The following is a 7,094-nucleotide window of genomic DNA, read 5'->3' as shown; positions in this document are numbered from 1 at the left end:
ATTATTATTATTATTGTAATAATAATGATAATAATAATAATAATAATAATAATTATTATTATTATTATTATTATTATTATTATTATTGTAATAATATTAATGATAATAATAATAATTATCAGCAGCGGCGGTGGCGGCAGCGGCAGCAGTAGCAGCGGCAGCGGCGGCGGCAGCGGCAGCGGCAGCAGCGGTAGCGGCAGCAGCAGCATCGGCAGCAGCAGTAGCAGCAGCAGCAGCAGCACATCGTTCTCGCATTTAAACCCACCTCCAAAATGTTAAAGCTCAATTGCGCCGGTTTGTCATCTTGCAAGGAATCGCAAAAGAATTATCAATTCCTTGTAACAAAATCGATTAGTAACAAAGTACCTTCTGATAACATCAACTGCAATGATGAGATCAAGAAATGTATGAATTGCCTAAGGAAATCTGTGCTTGCTCAAATGTACTTAATATAACATAAATGTGCTTCGGAAAATAAACTCAGCCAAAAATCTGAGTGAAAAGCGACTTAAAAATCTTGAGGAAACAAGAGCTAAAAACATTGGTCATATTGTAACATCATCTGCTGAAAGCCGCCGGATGTTTGAAGCTGTTCGCATGTCAGCAAATTTGGTAAAATCAACAAATGTCTATGTACATTTTAAAGATGGCAAAAACATCGTTTCAAGTGCAGCAAAAGCAAATGTGATACGTAATTGGTTTTCTAAGCAATTCAACAGGGAAGGTGAAGCGGTTTTGAATCCATTTGATAGTCAATCCCATCTTTCCCATTACGTCATATGAAGTTGAAAAGGCTGCTAGTTGTATTAACAATGAACGTGCTACTGGACCAGAATCAATACCAAATGAGCTACTGAAATATGCTGGATCTGTCTTTTTGATGAAAAATATGCAGACATAATTAACACTTGCTTTGAAAACAACGTATATTTGAATTGTATCGGCGAAGGTATTATTACCCCTTTGAAACTCCACCCCCCAACCCACCCAAAAAAAAAAAGAGCCATTAAAAAACCTACGGCCAATTACATTATCCAATTCAGCTAGGAATATCCTATCTCTTATCAACTTACATCGGATTGGACCACTAATAAATCAATATACTGAACGGTGGTGTATCTAGGGCGGAGGGCGCAGGGGCGCCAAACAAAAAAATACTCGCGCCCCCAGCAGTCCATCCCCCAAAAAATCACGATCAAGTAGTTAAAAATCACCTAAAATAACCATATTTTGCGAAGTAGCGTCCCTCATCTAATCATCGGGCCCCCCTCCCACCACACTTTACTTTCGCGCCCCACATCAGCCCCAACCATGGCAGTTGTTCCGACTTTTTGTGGTGTCCACGAATGATTGTAGCAACTTTAATGGAAAAGCATGTATATTTTACCAGTATATTTTCAATCCAGATTGTGTGTTAATTTTGTCACGTCATATGATCGCAACATATTTACGGAATTCGCTGCCGCGGATTTAGTTTTTTGCACAACGTTCTTGACCTTTAACGAACTTTGTAAACATTATGTCAGCAGTGCTATCATTACACCGTATTTTTCAAAGTACAAACAAAATGTCGTTTTCATGGTAATTCTATATTATATTATGCAAACTATACTGCTACTTTCAACTTATTTGCACTCTCAGATGATATCGAGATGAACCCTGGACCCTCTGTAGAAGACCAATCAGGCACAGGGGTAAATTTTATATTATTCGTCATCAGCACGGCTTAAAAATTGCAGATCTGAATATTAATAGCTTACTTGACAAAGTTGTTGATGCTAGAATCATGTTACACAACGGACCAGTTCATATATTTTCTTTACAAGAAACTAAGCTTAGTAGCATAATATGTTCCAGTCAACTTGATATTCCTAATTATGTCCTGATAAGGAAGGATAGAAATAGTAACGGCGGTGGTGTCGCGATGTATATCCATCAAAGCATCAACTTTACTGAATTAGAAGATTCGGCAATGATAATTCTCGAACAACTTGGTAAACCGATTTTGTTTTCCACCATCAGCTTCTGACTCTCCAAACCACATGGTCCAAAGCTCAGGCCCCTTGATTAGTGGTAACACCATAAAAGACAACGAAGCATAGCACTCAAGTAAGCTGCTAAGATCTTTTTTTTTAGATTCTATCGTCCATGTTAAACAACGCATCATTCTTGGAAACGTTGCTTTTTTGCGATTCAAAAAAGTTTGGAACCGTCGAAGATGTATTTCACTCAAGAGACATCTTATAGTCTGTGAAGCCCAGGCCGTTTTTGTCATGCTATATAACTGCAACAGCTGGTCTGTCCCTAGCAGTATATTAGATGATCTTGACATTGCAAATACTGCCCCCCCCCCCTCATAGCAAAAGGGCATAACTGACATTTTTTGGCGAAATTGAGTTATATAGCCTAGTTGGGTAAGTAACATGTGGACACAAAACAAAATTTAAAAAAGTGTCCCCGGGCTAGGTAGGGGTATGGCATATCTACACAATTTTCAGTAAATTCCCAAGGCAAAAGGGCATAACTACAAAGATAGGCTGTGACACCCTGAAGCGTGACGTTCAACAGCTAACCAATCAGAAAAGAGCTTTCTCCCAGGCTAAAATGAAGGTTGCTTGTTAAGTTTTATTATTTTTATTATTCCTACTGTTTGTGTACTCACAGTTTGTAAATAGAAATTTCGTAAATAGACAGTAGCATATGTATAGTTAATGTTAGGCAAACATGATAAGTCTAGCTAATTTATACTATATGTATAATCTTGGCTTACTTTAAATGACATACAGTTAAATACTAAGAAAATAAATCTATGGCAAATAACTGTTTAATAAAAATATTTAACCATGGCAAAATAACAATTCACATTTTAACTAGAAATAACAGTGACAAAGAGGGACAACAAAATAATTATTTAGCAAATAACTATGGCAAAGTGGCACAACTACAACATTTATTCAGCAAATAACCATAGCAAAAAGGCACTTCTACTTCGTTTATTTATAGCAAATAACATGGCAAAAAGGTATAACTGCACAGTTTACTCGAATCAACTGTGTTCACTAATCAAACGACAATTTATTTCTAAATCTAAATATATAATACATTTTCTAAATAATTTATTGGAATATATAAAAAAAAAACAATAATATTCGGAATCATTTTCTTATTACTTGAATTTGGATCATAGAGAAGAAAATGCTACAAAAAATAATAATAGGCCTAATTTATATTGTAATTATATGACTTAAAATATATTTTTTATTATATTACTTTGTAAATAAAATTAAAAACCAATGTATATAAAATAATTGTAATGCTTGTTCAACGTACACATAGAAACAGTCACACGCGCATTCTAACATTTTTTTTTCACATACACATACGCATGCATCCTTCACGCAGTGACGTAACGCCTATGCGCTCTTGTGCTGGGCCCCCAGACCCTTATGGGTTCCTTAGGCCTCTCAGGGCCCGCAGGGTCCTTGATCTAGCACCTTGTGTAAAAAGGCTTTGTTGTTGATACATAACAGCATACTATTATTAACTCTCTTTCTCTTTTGTATACTTGGTTAGCCTATACATGGGTTTTAAATCGTTTATAATTTTAGAATGTATTATTTAATGCGTTTCTTGGTATTATTGTACATTTATTTGATAGTTTATGCATGACTAACATATGAAATTATACATTGAATGTTATTTTTAAATAATCTGACTTAAAATTGCGTTGAAAGGAACTAAACTGTGTACTTATATCCTAGTCTTGAATCAGAAAACCCACGACAAAAGAGCATAACTGATAATTTGAGCGTAAAAATCAGTATTTATAGAAAAAATGTGTGCTAAACTGGAAGAGACATTACTTGTCAATTTGAATACATTAACCATGAAATCAAATACTAAAACACATTTTAAGGCTAAATAAATTCGTCGCTCACATCACGAACTAACACAATCAAAGTAGATTGTGTTAGTTCGTGAAATCACAGTAGCGCGTCAAAACGAGCGCGTATTGGTTGTCAAGCAATTTTGTATTCTTTACTACACAAAAAGTCCTTAACAACAACAGCACGTATTTTGACGCGCTTTTTTGATTTCACGAACTAACACAATCTACTCTGATTGTGTTAGTTCGTGATGTGACCGACGAATTACACGTTTTGCTAATATCTCCAAAACAGCAAATTGCCCTTTTGCCATGTGAGGGCAGAATAGAGGATACCTTCGCCACAATTTAAATATCAAATGGCCTAATGTCATCCAGAAACAAGATCTTTATAAAGTTACCGAGGTTCAACTAATTATCTGGGCGTGTTATAAAATCGCGATGGTCAATGTTTGGCTAACATCCTTAGAATGGAAGAAACATCACCTGCATAATGTGCTTTGTCATTTGCAATTGATGGGTGCTGCCAGCCAGGTATACGCGGTCGTAATAAAACCAACCTTCTTGGAGTATTTTGCAAAGACCTTCAAAAACTTGGCCTAAAACTACGGAACTTGGGTGACATCTAATTACTTGCTGCTAACAAAACTACATGGAAACGTTTCCAAAATATGTAATGAGACTGATCAGAAACTTTAAACTTTTACAGATTTTGTGAACAGAATATATATAATATTAAATCGTTAATTTTAACTATTAACGTATAATCCACACATGTCATATCTTGTGATTTGTAAATTTCAAGGCTCCTTTCATAATTTAAGTTTGAATTTGGACACTGAATGATAAATGTCTGTCTGCTTGGAGGAGGGACATGGTACCCTGGTGACTTCATTAAACAGGCCTGGCACAAGAGCTCGAAACAAATTGCACAAGCGCGAGTGAGACATTGAGTCAACCGCAAGTCATATATATATATATATATATATTATATATATATATATATATATATATTATATTATATTATATTATATTGAAGGGAGTTAGCAGTTAACACTGTTGAAGAATAATTGTAATATAAATCATCAAAGGTTGATGATTTATATTATATTTATTCGACAGTGTTAACGGCTAACTCCCTTCAATATCATATATAATATACGACAGTAATTCTAGCCGTATTGCCAGATTTATTTGACCGGACGCCCTCTTGAGGCGTAGCTTTGTGTAATACAATGTTCCAGACGGTTAATTGAACCTGTTCAACCATGAAGCCTTCGTGGTCTAGTGGTTATGACACTCGCTTTGTCAGCGAGAGGTTGCAGGTTCGAATCCCGTCGGAGGCATTTTATTACACAATGACTTTTACAGGAATTTATTCGTAGAAAAGCTACAGGGTAGCCTACGATGTTCCATCATGTCCTTATTTAAACACTGTATATGTCAACATTTGATGGTTTATATATATATATATATATATATATATATATATATGTATGTATATATGTATATTGAGTATTACAAAGGCATAAAAAAAATCACAAAAGACTGAAATGAAGGTTTTGCTTATAGATTATTTTTTTTTAGTAAAGTGTAATTAACTGCACAACGAACGCACGTAAAATTGTGAAGCGAACAGGAAGGTACGGTGAGTATGATCAACTTTAAAGGATTTACGCCTGATGACAAGAGAAAGCATATGACGTTGACATCTGTCAGTTAAAACAACATTGAGCCCTCAGTTAGGTCAGGGTCCTGCTAAGTTAGACCAGGGGCCTACAGTAGTTACGCCAGGAGCCAGACCTATAAGGTACAGGCTTAGGCACACAAAAAGAATACTAGGTTAGGAAAGCCAGGGCTTAGGAGATTTGGCGCAGTAGGACTACAACACAGAATCGTTTCTATTATTTATCTAAGAGTTAGGGGTATATTCACGTTAGCCTGGAGACACATGCATCTGCCCCTGTTCTGTAGTTGTAGAGACGCTACTACTAGTGAAAATGATCTTACTGGAGGTGTAACGCCTCACAACCCCATCCCCTCCGGGCTCGGTAACTAATACCTCCTAATTCCTTCTCCACTACGCCCCTGATATATATATATATATATATATATATATTGAAAATGCTATAAAAATAAAAAAGCAAAGGACATACCTTGTGCTCAAACACACTGACGTACAAACCACGTCAACGATCGACCAGAGTGCCACTGATCACTACCTATCACCCTAGGTTACAACCACTAAGGGCTATAATTCAGAAACATATGCATATTCTACAGACCACAAAACGTCTTAGGTCTGTTTTTTTCCGGATACACCGTTCATAGCCTATCGCAGACCACCTAACCTTCGTGATATATTAGTACAATCTAAATTCAAGAGGCAAACTAACTCTTGCGACAACCGTAATTTGGGTAGTCATCTTTGTGGTTCATCATGCAAAACATGCTCCTTGCTTAAATTCTACACAATCATTCAAGAGCAACCAGACAAACCACGTATTTCGGATAAGGCAATCAATTAATTGCCTCACCAAAAATGTCATTTATCTCATATATTGTAATACTTGTGGTAAACAATATTTCGGAGAAATAAAAAACACTCTCCTTATGAGAATGACACAACATAGATCAGCTATCAGAACATCTAAGGTTGATCAACCAGTAGCCGAACATTTCAATTTAGCTAATCATTCAATTTCAAATTTCAGAGTGATTTCAATTGAACATAATGCCAATTGGAGCGACAAAAATCGCAAAGTTAAAGAGAATCACTGAGAACTTTTACTTAAAACAACCACACTATTTGGACTCAATATTTGGAACGTTCTCCCAGTACACTAAATTAAACCAATGGCAATTTCAATTTATTCTGGATTAAATCATTTGGCTTATTAATTGAGGCTTGCCTCTAAAGTTTATTTGGCCTTCCTGTTTACTTGTTTAGGCTGTTTATTCTCACCCAGCCTATTGTTTCCAATCATGCTTGCATGAAATTCTCACTTTAAACCATCTATCTTTTTCTACCCTCACTCACTCGCCACTGAGGAAGGACTAGTGTTGTCCGAAAGCTCTGGTTCTATTTCTGGCTGTTTACTTACGTTTACTTTTTAGCTGTTGCTTATCATTTTTGTATGTCTACTGAGATCCAACCATTGTTTCCTAATGTTTTTCAGTATTTTGCCTTTTAATCTATATATATATA

General features: G+C 35.8%; 1 protein-coding gene across 1 annotated transcript in view; it reads right to left on the bottom strand.

The window, feature by feature from the left end:
* LOC117117563 (hyalin-like) overlaps positions 1–7,094 on the bottom strand; it is a 38,733-nt gene that overhangs the window by 23,711 nt on the left and 7,928 nt on the right. The window lies entirely within an intron of this gene.

Source organism: Anneissia japonica, unplaced genomic scaffold, assembly GCF_011630105.1.
Source record: "Anneissia japonica isolate Jap-2015-1 unplaced genomic scaffold, ASM1163010v1 scaffold483_len1788099_cov177, whole genome shotgun sequence".
In the NCBI taxonomy this organism is placed as follows: Eukaryota; Metazoa; Echinodermata; class Crinoidea; order Comatulida; family Comatulidae; genus Anneissia; species Anneissia japonica.
Note: the sequence above shows the minus strand (reverse complement) of the source record. Positions and strands in the feature narration are given on the sequence as shown.